Consider the following 13,533-nt stretch of genomic DNA (forward strand, 5'->3'; position numbering starts at 1 on the left):
AGAATATATTAGTAAACTATATTCACAAATGTTGAAGTTATTTCTGAAGAATTTACGGTATTAAACATTAGTAAAAGCACTAGCTCGCACCTGAAGAAGGGTCTGGCCGGAAAAAAACAGTAGCTCTGTGGTCTGGCTGTGGCTGGAAGAGTGTTTTAATTAGGGGGTGTTTACTTGTGGGGAGCAGTGCTCGTAGCTTCGAACTATCCTGTTCTCGCGAGCTTACATTATGTTTCTCTGAAGCGAAACAATGTAAACTCGCGATATCAGGATGGTTTGTACGAGGTTAGAGCCCTAGCTAGCTGAACCAATAGTGAGAAGTGAAAACTAGGAATTGAAGCGCAAACACGGATTTCCTGTGGGATAAACGCACAGGCCTGGCTGATATAACGGTAAAATAATATGGAAATACATGTGTGCACTACATTGTATTCCGGTTTAAGTGATATGTTGATCCACGCGAGTCCAATTATAGTCAGCTACCATCAAAGCTAACGAACGCGAGTAGCTAGGTAACGCTATGGAAAATGGCGGTCAAATTAGCTAGCTAGCCAATGTTATGCTAGCATTAGGGAGCTAGCTAGCCAGCCGATCTAAATAACTATTAGCAAACGTTAGTTAAATATCAGAAATAGTTAACCAAACATTTATTTGAACAAAATTACAATTTATGCAATTCTTCACGAAAGCAATTCGTGTGCCTGCATTTCTGCGAAATATCATGGCGTTGGCTAGCTAGTAACAACCTACGTTAGCCAGCCAATTCGACAGAATGTCGTAGTTAGTAGTGTGCTAGCTAGTCTAAGTCAACAAATTGTCATTTATCAAGCTACTTGGTTTACTAGTTGTCGAATTACACATTTTTGGTAATCCCATGTATTTACCTATCACACTTAACTAAACTGGCACAGTGATTAACTCACGACATTACTTAGTTAACGTTTGCATTTAGCCAGGTGACATCAACTAACTAGGTACAGTACAGTACGTTGGTTGGCTTATTAGCTAACGTTAGCTAGGTAACGTTATAAGGCCACCCCCAACTTAATAACAGTTCCTTAAACTATTCACACTCCTTGACTCTTTCCACATTTTGTTGTTACACAGCCTGAATTTAAAGTTCCATTTAAATTTTTATCCGATCATGTCAAAGTGGAATTATGAAATTTGTACTAATTAATTAAAAATGAAAAGCTTAAATGTCTTGTTTGAACAAGTTACATCAGTTGCATGGCCTCACCTCTGTGAAATGTGTTTACTAGTGGTGTAAAAATATTTTAAAGTACTTAAATCGTTTTTTTGGTTCTGTACTTTATATTTTTGACCACATTCCTAAAGAAAATAATGTACTTCTTACACCATACATTTTTCCCTCACAACCAAAAGTATTTTGAATACTTAGTAGGACAGGAAATTGGTACAATTAACACAACTTATCAAGACCACATCCCTACTGCCACTTATCTGGCGGACTCACTAAATATAGGCTTTGTATGTAAATGATGTTGGAGTGTGCCCCTGGTTACATGTAAAAAGGAAAATGGTGCTGTCTGGTTTGCTTAATATAAGGAATTTTAAATGATTTATACTTTTACTTTTGATACTTAAGTACATTTAAAACCAAATAGTTTTAGACTTTTACTCAGGTAGTATTTTACTGGGTGACTCACTTTTACCTGAGTCATTTTCTACTAAGGTGTCCTATTTGTGTACTTTTTCCACAACTGGTGTTTACCATGATTAAATGAGTACCTAATTTTAGTGCGTACTCAGCCCCCTCCTGTACTCCCTGTTGACCCATGACTCCGTGGCCACGGCACGCCTCCAACTCAGTTATCAAGTTTGCAGACGACACAACAGTGATAGAACCTGATTACCAACAATGACAAGACAGCCTACAGGGAGGAGGAGAAGGCCCTGGCAGAGGTGCCAGGAAAAACTTCTCCCTCAACGTCAACAAAAGCTGATCGTGGACTTCAGGAGACAGAAGAGGGAGTACGCCCCTATCCACATCAACAGAACCGCAATGGAGAAGTTGAAAAGCTTCAAGTTCCTCAGCGTACACGTAACTGACAATCTGAAATGCACCCACACAGACAGTGTGGTGAAGAAGGCACAACAGCGCCTCTTCAACCTCGAGGCTGAAAACATTCAGAAGAAATACTACTGCACTGTTGGAGCTAGGGACACAAGCATTTTACAGATGCACAATTGATAGCATCCTATCAGGCTGTATCACTGCCTGCTACAGCAACGGAAATGCCTTCAACCACAGGGCTCTCCAGAGGGTGGTGCGGTCTGCTCAACGCATCACTGGGGGCACACTGCCGGTCCTCCAGGACACCTACAGCACCCGATGTCACAGGAAGGCCAAAAAGATCAAGGTCATCAACCACCCAACCACGGCCTGTTCACCCCTCTATCATCCACAAGGTGAGGTCAGTACAGGTGCATCAAAGCTGGGACCGAGAGACTGAAAAACAGCTTCTATCTCAAGGGCATAAGACTGTTAAATAGCCATCACTAGCCGGCTACCACCCAGTTACTCAACCCTGCACCTTAGAGGCTGCTGCACTGTCTACATAGACATGGAGTCACTGGTCACCTTAATAATGGAACACTAGTCACTTTAATGTTTACATACTGTTTTACTCAATTCATATGTATACATGGATTATACTGTATTTTAGTCAATGCCACTCCAACATTGCTTGTCCCAATATTTATATATTTCTTAATTCCATTTAACTTTTAGATTTGTGTATTATTGTGAATTGTTTGATACTACTGCACTGTTGGAGCTAGGGACACAAGTATTTTGCTATCTGCTAAATATGTGTATGTGACCAATCAGATTTGATCTCTGTACACCACAAATACAATGATCTTTAAGGTCACTCAGTCAAGCAAATGAAACACAGATTCAACCACAAAGACCAGGGAGATTTTCCAATGCTTCACAAAGAAGGGCACCTGTTGGTAGATGGGTAAAAATAAAAAAGCAGACATTGAGTATCCCTTTGAGCATGGTGAAGTTATTAATTACACTTTGGATGGTGTATCAATACACCCAGTCACTACAAAGATACAGGCGTCCTTCCTAAATCCATTTCCGGAAAGGAAAGAAACCGCTCAGTGATTTCCCATAAGCCCAATGGTGACTTTAAAACAGTTCGAGAGTTTAATGGCTTGATGGGAGAGCTGAGGATGGATCCTCACCTGGTTTTCATTGACTATTGTTCTTCCTTTCCCCCACCATACAGCTGTTCTGTATCTCTTCCTTACTGAGTGCAATCCAACCCCTCACCAACGGCAATGAAATACCAAGTAACATGTCTTGTCACAGATGCCACACTCGAGACGGTACCCATCCTCAGAAAGGGCCAGCCGGAGCAGTTATCAAGACCGGGACAGAGACAGAGGACGCAAGCAGAGGCACCGCAGATCGCCCTCTTTTTCCTCTAGCAGTGACAGGGAGAGGGATCGGGACAGAGACAGAAGGGGACGGGGAAACCGACAGGAGGGAAGCTACGCTCGCTCCAGGAGGTCTGTTTGTATGGCTGTGTTATATTTGTGTACTTGCAAACAAAATAATTGGTATGTAAGCTTTTGTACCATATGATAGTTTATCTGGTAGAAATGTTTGTTAAACTCTCAATAGGTTCATGTACCAGTATCAAAGGGCTCTGATGGCATTAATTGAATAACGTGTAGACTGAGTTGGTGGTCAGAGACACCACTGCTCTAACCCATTGTGTTGGGCGCCTCTTTTGCAGCTACGATAATCGCTCGGCAGACCGCAGGCCATACGACCGGCGCTACTGTGAGGGCTACCGCCGCCTGGACCAGAGCCACGAACGAGACCGCGGAAACCGGGAAAGGGAACATGGAGGTGCTCCAGCAGCAGCCGACGGCGGTTACTACGCACGTGACTTCTCACCGAGCATGTGCGACTACCGGAGGGGGCGCGAGAGGGAACGGGAGGAGTCGTACCGAAGGAAGGGCAGCAGGCGTAAGCACAAACGAAGGCGGCGTAGAACCAGGTCCTATAGCCCATCCTCCTCGGTGAGTACAGCCCGGCCCGAGCTTGTCCTTTAACCCTCCCGCTCCTTTCTATCTTTCTCTTCTGCTCGTGTCTTTCTGCCTCTCTACTTCTCTATTACCTTCTCTTGTCCACAGCTCCTGGACTTGGTAAGTAGTACAATCTTTTGTTTTGTTTTTGTCAGCAGGATTTGAGTAGCTGTTTTGTCTTAGTTAAATCCAGATTTACCTTCTACAGTCTTCTCATAAAATGAGTTGTGTAGTGAGACATTGACTGTTTTTGGACCCACGTGGATAAAGCATCATCCACATTCTCGCCTTCTGCGTTAAGTAGACATAAATGAGAGAGAGGACCATAGGCTGGCATGTATCTATGTATCACTGATGATTTTAATCTTGAACTATCTTTTGCTTGATTGCCTTACCATCCTCTCATTTTATTTGTTTTCTTGGGAAGTACTCTGCTTCGTTTTAAGTGGGCAATATCATAGTTTGATGTAGATATTTTTGGTATTTTCTGAATTGGCTTTTTGTTGGATGAATGGATGGATATGCAGGTTGCTTCCTTATTTGTAATAGCAGGGGTTAAGAGGTAGAGGGGGAGAGAAGCAGAGGACAAAATGTGATCTTTGACTTGTTCCCTTGCACTATATCCCTATCGTTATATATTTCCTCACGTGGTGTCATACGAATCGCCCTATGACCACCACACCCACCTACAACCACTACATCAACTACAACATCACCCTCCTCCTCCCTCCTCTACCTGTGCCGCCTTCCATCGCCGTGGCTACGGCTGCCCCCGAAAACCCCCTGTCCCCTGTCGGTCGTGTCGTGACCTGCTAATGCTGTGGGGGCTGCAAACAGCGGAGTGACAGCCGGACGCGGGCACTGAGTGTGAGGGACGACGAGGAAGGGCACCTGATCTGTCGGAGTGGGGACGTCCTGCAAGAGAGATGTACTCACTGCCACTACTCTATCGTAACCCTTCTCCATATGAGTATTTAAAACCATAGAGCATTCACTGACAGGGGAGTGCCTGATGATGATGCCATGGTAGAATGCTGTTCGCTCTTGCTCAAAAAGCAGGGTGGATAGCACACAAAAAAAGTTGAGGATATCGGTTTTAGATAAATACTGCTCGTTGTGTTGAGGCTATCTAGCTGTGGTTTTATATCAGAGATATTAGAGTTTTCCCCTAACACAACATTTCCTCAACTTCTTAATTGTCTCTTGCGTTTTAGTTTAAAGTCCAGGTCTAAAACATTTTTTTTTTTTTGTAATACATTAAGTGGGAAAAGCAATTAGGAACGTTTGTTTTGAATAGTTTTGCAACCCCTCATATCTAGCCCTTGCCTTCAAAACTAACATGAGGCCTACCTAGTAAACATCCATAGGGCCTTGTCTGCGGTGTTGCATTTTTTACCTTTGACAGTGTTGCATCTTTTTAATGCTACACTTTATAGAAGTCTTTGTAGTGGTAAATTAAGAGCATGATTTGTATGCTTAAAAAAAGCACAGTTATTATGATCCATGATCTCATAACACCCACCCACTTAACATATAGTCTTACCATTTTCCAGCTCGTATCCCTGGCATGACTTGTATGTTCTTCCAGTCTGAAACCAAATTTATTTGCTTAGTCTGCACATTTACACTTATTTCAGAAGTTTTGCTTGAGTGGATTTTTCAATTACATAGGTTAACCAGTAAAACCCCCCCCCTGCTCTAAATTAGGCACACCACCAAAACATCTGTAGGAATATAATTTTGGTTTTCGTTTCCTATAGGCTGCTGGGGGGCACTCAAACATTTTCCCATAATTTGTTCCGGTAGTGTGTGGACCCCGATTATCATAGGTTATCTAGGGCCGTGTAAAAGTAAACATTCCTTTTGGCATCCCATTTGTCCACAACCTGAAAAAGGGGATGGGTGCTAGTATTGAAACGCCTGTCACTTTTTTTTGCCTTGATGTCCCTGCTCCGGTCCACATGTCTAATTCTTCTCTTCCCTTCTTTCCCACTCTCTTTCCCCGTCTCTCTGTCTGTCTTCCAGATGAGATTGTCAGCACTCTGGGGGGAAGGCACCTTTGGGAGGGTGATGCAATGTATTGACCATTGTCGGTATGTATGAAAACGGCTCTGACTGTTAGCTGGTGGCCCTTTTTGAAAGCCTCCGGAGTCCTATTATTTTCTTTAAGTGTTCCCTCTACCTGCATTAGGTGTTTACTATTTACAAATAGTAGTTCTAGAGTTAGAGCCCTCCTCCTTCGGCTGATCCTGTTATTCTATCACATCGTGGCCGCTTGCTATGGGTGTATTAGCGCCTGCACTTAGGCTCACTATAGACGTCTGTGTGCTTCTCTATGGGTCCTGAGTTTAGGGGGTTGGGCAATGATACCCCATGCAAATTTGTTCCATGCTAATGTCCCTGCCTCTGCCCCCTGAAGCACAATACAGGTTTGAACTTGAACGCGATAAAGCCTAACTTCTTTTTGGTAACATAACATGTTGCATAATCAACATGCAAGGACAAGGGAATAGAATGTACTCATCACAATACAGTTTGCTTGTATGAAATATGGTGGAATTTCATGGCTCAACAAGTTTGGACAAATGTATCATGTTAAAGAGGCTGAAAAATATTTTTTCAAAAGCTATCCTTCGGGTATCCATCTTATTTTAGCTACCAAACCTGTGACACCAGGTTCCCAAGCAACAGCACTAACTCGGGTTATGTAGATGGACCTAATTTAGGGAATCACAGCTTTGCACAGCAAGGTATTCCCTCATGTGTTTTGTGTCTATATTCATCATGTGGTGTGGTAGTTATGTCTTTGTCATTCATCCTGTATTTGTCTTACAGGGGAGGGGCCGCTGTTGCTCTGAAGATCATAAAAAATGTGGAGAAATACAAGGAAGCAGCTCGTCTGGAGATCAATGTGCTGGAGAGAATCAATGAGAAAGATCCGGAAAACAAACAGTGAGTAGCCTACTCCTGACTCAAGACCACTACAGTGTATTGTTCATTACCATGGATTTTTCTCCAATTTAAATACTTTCTCCAAACAGTGTAATTACATTCATTTTCAGGAATGGACTTAAATGGCTAAAATCAGGTATGAAGTATGTAGAAAAGATAATGGACCTATATATTTTGAAATAATATAATCTTTGTGAGAACTCGACAATCAAGGAGACTTGAAAATTCCAATTTAGGGGTATTGATTTTATTAGGTTTAACACATTGAGCTTTAAAACGACACAATTTTTCTTTCAGCTCCATGGCCAACTGTGTAGAATTGCAGGAAATTAGCTTTTAAACTGCAAAAATATCTCTGTTCCATGGAGAAATGTGTAGATATGCATAAAGTTGGCTTAATAAATGCAAACCTTTCTCTACATCACTGAGATGGGGTGGCCTCAGAAATTCAGCCTTGCTTACCACGCCCATTGCCACACCCACCACCTAAGCCCCCCCCGTTTGATCCTGAAGAAAACCCCTAATTACACAGGACCCTGTGTCATTTTGTTTTTATTGACTTATGTTTACATTGTTAGTTATGTAACCCCTCTCATCTTTCCTCCCAGCCTGTGTGTGCAGATGTATGACTGGTTCGACTACCACGGCCACATGTGTATCTCCTTCGAGCTGCTGGCCCTCAGCACCTTCGACTTCCTCAAGGAGAACAACTACCTGCCCTATTCCATTGCCCAGGTCCGACACATGGCCTACCAGCTATGCCTGTCCGTCAAGTGTAAGTATATATTTATTTGTATATAAAAAAAAAACATTGCCTTTATTTAACCGGGTAAGTAATTGAGAACACGTTTTCTTTCACAATAATGGCCCGACATAAGTGCAGAAACTAGCAGTCAACTAGTCATAATTGTCACTCCACAACCTAGCTGTCAAGTGTAAGTGCACACCGATATTACGCTACTATCTTGTATTTATTGCCTTTGTTCAACCAGATGAGTTATCAAGAGCACATTCTCTTTAACAATTTCAACATGACCTACCAACTGGTCATAAGTCTCACTCCAACAACCAATGCCCTACATAGACCCCTATCACTACCGTGACACAAGCCTTCATTCATTCCTTTTTGTTGATTTAGCCATCCCCCTCCTCACTCACCTAGAGAGGTAGGAATTGGACTATAAGGCCACCATTGTTTGCAATAAGAAGTCTTTAGCCACATGAGGGCATCGTTGGTTCAAACACACCTATCAGAAGAGTGTTCTTTTCGTTGACCACCATCGAATGTGAATGGCTGTTGGGATTTTAATTGGTATTTTTTCCTCACAGTTCTTCATGATACCAAGTTGACGCACACAGACCTGAAGCCAGAAAACATCCTGTTTGTCAATTCCGACTTCACTATGACCTATAATGTAGAGAAGGTGAGACGAGGAGTCGGGCCTCAGGATAATAGGCTTTCTGCAGAGCCTGTTTTGCTTTGAGGCTACATCCCAAATGGTGCCATATTCCCTAATAGTGCACTACTTTTAACCAGGGCCTGTTCAAATGTAGTGCTCTATATAGGAGAAAGGGTGCCATTTGGGACACAGGCTGAGTGTCATCGCAAATGCTTTGGCAGTCAGCTATTGCCTGAAGTGCAAATGACGATTAGATCTAAATGTACCAAAACAAATGGGAATCATTTTCAGTTTGGATACAGGTATGGTTTAATGTCAGAAGCATGAAAATAGATAATGTCAATGTTACTAGATATCAGGACTAATCAAGGTGTCATTCACTGGCCAATTGTCTAAAAGTTTAGCATTACGTGTTTCATGAGGTTTGAAAAACAAAAGTTGCATTCTGCCTTTTATTTTTAACAAAACTATAAGGTTCTAAGCCATGTCCTTTTTCACCTTCCTCCCTACAGAAGCGCGACGAGCGGACAGTGAAGAGCACGGACGTACGGGTGGTGGACTTTGGCAGCGCCACATTTGACCACGAGCACCACAGCACCATCGTCTCCACACGGCACTACCGTTCCCCGGAAGTCATACTAGGTGAGTGACGTTCCAGAGTTAGCCCTATCTTCCTTCAGGCCAGTAAGCTGAACAATTGGATGAGGATTATTCTAAACTAAGGGTGCTGTAGCCACTACATTGACAATGGACTGCTATGCTGTTATGATTATTATGAATAATGACTAAATGATGTATACATTTAACGTAGAATTATAACTGTCTTTCTATAATGATAAATCATGTTTGTTCATTAGGAAGGGGTTATGTAAGCATAGACCTAGGAAGAAAGGAATGCATGTGTGTGTCGAAAGAGAATGAAGAGGGGCATTAATCTATGTTTGAACCGACCTGGCTGTAAATCTGGAGAGATAAGATAGGACAGGGAGAGCCCCTCCAGAGCTCTAGTATCTGGGGGAGACTAGAACTGTCAGCTGAGTGGTTATAAACTGTGGTGAGACTCATGAGAATATCCAAAGGTTGGTGTGTATGCATGTGTGTAGGTAGGGTAAGAGAAAGTTCTAAAAGGAATGTCTTTGCATATGAACAGCAGCGCTCTCGTAAATAAACTTTACTGACTATTGTAAACTGGCCTCTGTATATTTCATTTCAATGAGAACCTTACAAATTCTTAGTAATAAACAGTGTTTTAAGTGAAGCTCAGTTTATGAACATTAAAAACAAAATTCACATGACATATAGTCTGTCTGGTTGGGCTATTCTAAAACAGAGGGGGTGTTCCTTAGCAGTGGCATTGAACTGCCATAATCTGCCAGTTCGGTTCCAGTCAGGTAGACACTGAACAGCAACCCACAGTCAGACATTGAGCACAGTTGACTGGCTTTGTACTCACTTTGCAGTACATGAGACAATTAGTCGAGTGTGCTTGCTCAGAGTTGAGCTGAGTTGATTGTCTTTTCACATACTTTCAAAGCTTAATGTGTAAGCTTACCCATGGTCTGTTATGTGGCCTGTATGAGTCCTTGTTCTATTTAAAGAAGCTAAATCTTCACCCTCTTGATCTATGATGCTAGTTGTGAAGTCATTTTTGGTTGTTGCTTTTGATAAGTCCAAGCACTGGAGCAAGCGTGTGAGGCGAGGGTCTTACATTGAGGTTTTTCATTGTTTTATTAGTTTCCAACCAGCCTACACAGCACCAATTCAGATGGAGAATCCCAATTGACAATACTTTTAGTCCAGTATTAGGCTTAATCTGTGTCCGGGAAACCACCCCCCCAAAAACATTCACCCATTCTGTGTTTTGTCTTGTAGAGCTGGGCTGGAGCCAGCCGTGTGATGTGTGGAGCATCGGTTGCATCCTGTTCGAGTACTACCTGGGCTTCACCTTGTTCCAGGTAAAGCCCCACTTCCCTTCCCAATCCCATACTCTCTGTGGCGACAGCTGCCTTCCAAGATTACTCTCCGTGTCAGGAAGGACTGAACAAAGCCCAGAATGGCTTTCGTGCACACATAAGCAAACACACACACACACACACACACTGAGCCAGAGAGTGCAGCAGAGCGACACAGCTGCTAATCCAATTGGGATCAACCCTTGGTTGACGTTGTCCTCCGTGTTCTGAGTTCTGCCTGGCTATGCTAACGCCATAGGTGATGGCGCTCTCATACTATTCCACTCATTCTATTCAAAGCTCTCAGCATTTATGGCCAAATTTTACTCTGTGCTATCAGTCAAATTGTTGCAAGATAGATAATGGTGTGTGTTGGCATCGGTCTCGTTGCTGATATCCACAATCTACATTTATGGCCATTTATACACTGAAAGAGATGCAATTAAGATTTACCTTTGCTGTCTTGTTTGTTCATCCCTCCCTCAGACTCATGATAACAGGGAGCATCTGGCCATGATGGAGAGAATACTGGGGCCGGTGCCCTCCAGGATGATACGCAAGACAAGGTCAGAGCTGCATCTGTGTAGTTGCAGGTCAAAAAGTCATCCATCACACACACCCATAGTGTTGCTTTGTCTAGTTGTTGACGCAGAGCATCAAAGTGAAGTTGTAGGTTTATGCCACATCAAAGGGCCTGTTGGGGATCTTTGTCTGTGGGTATTGAACCCTATGGCAACTCTTCCATGCTGCTGCACCCTGCCCCCTTTTATCTATATATGCCGCTCTTCCTCAAACTTTGCAATAATTTCTCTCTCCCCTTTAACTCAGGAAGCAGAAATATTTTTACCGTGGCCGTCTGGACTGGGACGAGAGCTCGTCAGCTGGGAGATACGTGAGGGAGAACTGCAAACCCTTACGGGTAAGAGAGCAGCTCCTTGTGTAGCACCCCACTACTTATCTTCCTTCCCATTCACTCCCTCATGTCGGATTAACCAGGGATTTCTAATATCAACCTCTATTTAGACATTATTGAAATTAACCCTAACCCCAAATATAGTATTCACATTTTCCTGATTTTCATTATGTTGATCGCATCTCTGTATGTTCTCAGAGGTACCTGTTGTCGGAAGCCGAGGAGCACCATCGGTTGTTTGACCTGATTGAGAGCATGCTGGAATACGAGCCCGCTAAACGCCTGGCCCTGGCAGACTCCCTCAGACACCCTTTCTTCGAATCGGGGACAGCAGGCGATGCGGTGGGGGGGAAGAGCTGGGAGGGCAACCGCGACATCAGCCGGTGACCCGGGACCTCCACAGACTCTTAACAATAGAGCGATTTTTCAGGTGGAGCAGACCGATACGACCACTTAAGGCGGTACGGCCAAATTTGATGGACCTTATCAGTCTGTCTGAAATCCCTTGGCCATTCATCACAGCATGGACCCGTTTCCTCCTGCTTTCTGTACTGCCCCCACCCATCTCCACAATTAGGAGAGAGGCTCATGCTGGCAGCTAGAAAACCAGAAGGACTTCAGAAAAAGACAGCCCTCCTTTTAGTCCTCTCGGCTTCTGCTCCAACAGAAGGCATATGACCAAGAGGGGAGTTTTTAGCCCAACCTTAGATTACCCAGCTCCAGTCTTCCGCATGTAAAGGAAAGGACCGGCCTTGGGTAGTGGAACACTAGTGAGAGCAAGAGAAGCCTTGCTCTGAAAGCCAATATCGTGACCTCTTCATTTGAGGTGAAACGCTTGGAGAAGAGGGGCACTGTCTTGTATTTATTTGGAAACTCAGCTATCAATCTTGGCTAATGTTAGCCAATCGACTGGCACGTTTTGTCAATGAGTGATTGCCACTCCACATTTATTGCTTATATAGGCCTCTCCTATTGATATAATATATCTACTGTATCTCTGTTACGTTATGCAATGCTTCTGAGGAGAGGGATTGATGCCATATTAATGTAATAATAGTAGTCACAACTGGACATGTTTTCTCAGCTGGTCTTCATCTAGTCTGGGGAAATGACAGACACTCACAAATCAGACCCCATACAACACAAACTGCAAACTGCCTTTGACATGTGTGATAGTATCAGGCCTGTGGTCTGAGATGAAGCACACACAGGGTCATAATAGTAACGTATGCCACAGGCACACAGCAGCACACGGTTTACAGTATTTATTATGAGACGCTACCGCTGTTCATCTCCTCCCTGTACATTTGTTTTTTTGTATAAGATTTAAATTTATAAAACTACGTATGATTGTCGAATTAAAGTTAAGTCCTCCTTTGCCAAGGCTTGTAGCGCCATGGGGAGGCGTTTTTCTCTTAAATACTCGACTGTGTCTATGAACCCTGATTTATTTAATGACTGTAGTGTGTTTTGGCCAATGATATAGAAGGCTGTCAGGAAACCCTTGACTGACCCTGGCTTATTGCTCTATTTAGTAGTGTTGTACCATCAACTCTGCTGCTTCCTAAATAGTCTAGATGAGTAGTGTTAGGACATTGACTCTGAAATTATCTTCTCACCCCTATTAGAGGAGAAGGACCAAGGTCCCTCCCCTCGAATGTTCCCCTCCGATGCGTTTTGAGAAGGAGTAGAAAAGGGTTTGCAAGAAAATATTGAGATTCACTCATGGCCACTCCTCTGTAAAGTCTGCCGTGTCACCCGCAGGAAGGGCCAAGGACAGGAGGATCAGCTGTGGCAGCCATGCAGGAGTACCTACCGTCATGGGTATTCATCCATCTTCCAGTATCTCCCTGGCCTGCTTTCCTTCGCTCCCTCATCTGCTACCATAAACTAGAGCACAGCCTATACAGAATCTGTAGATGTGTGCCAGTAAACTAAGGTTAAGTTCACTGGGTGAACTGAACAATTAACCTTTAATAAACGTTGAGCTATAGAAACAAAAAATAACCCAGAAAATACGTTGAATTGGATTTTGTACAAACAGTTTATTTCCATCGGTCAAAATGTATAGACATGATCAAGGGTGGTGGGGATTGAGTGACTTTTGTGCTATTTGGGTACAAAGTAGTGGATGGCTGATGGCTCAAGGTTGCACCAATGAGTCACTGTCAACTTCAAATGGCAGCTATTCTAAAGAAAAGTGGATATCCCCTTTCTGACATTGAAAACAAACGTGATTCATGCC

General features: G+C 43.2%; 1 pseudogene across 1 annotated transcript; it reads left to right on the top strand.

Annotated features, from left to right (window-relative positions):
- The first annotated feature begins 266 nt into the window (after positions 1–266).
- LOC124012160 lies at positions 267–12,708 on the top strand (annotated as a pseudogene). Its single transcript, XR_006834673.1, has 13 exons — positions 267–392; positions 3,347–3,546; positions 3,777–4,065; positions 4,909–4,999; positions 6,097–6,164; positions 6,907–7,023; positions 7,632–7,798; positions 8,353–8,447; positions 8,936–9,065; positions 10,296–10,378; positions 10,862–10,941; positions 11,204–11,294; positions 11,487–12,708. The product of XR_006834673.1 is annotated as a dual specificity protein kinase CLK2-like (transcript).
- Positions 12,709–13,533: the final 825 nt, after the last annotated feature.

The sequence above is a fragment of the Oncorhynchus gorbuscha genome, linkage group LG24 (assembly GCF_021184085.1).
Source record: "Oncorhynchus gorbuscha isolate QuinsamMale2020 ecotype Even-year linkage group LG24, OgorEven_v1.0, whole genome shotgun sequence".
NCBI classification, from domain to species: Eukaryota; Metazoa; Chordata; class Actinopteri; order Salmoniformes; family Salmonidae; genus Oncorhynchus; species Oncorhynchus gorbuscha.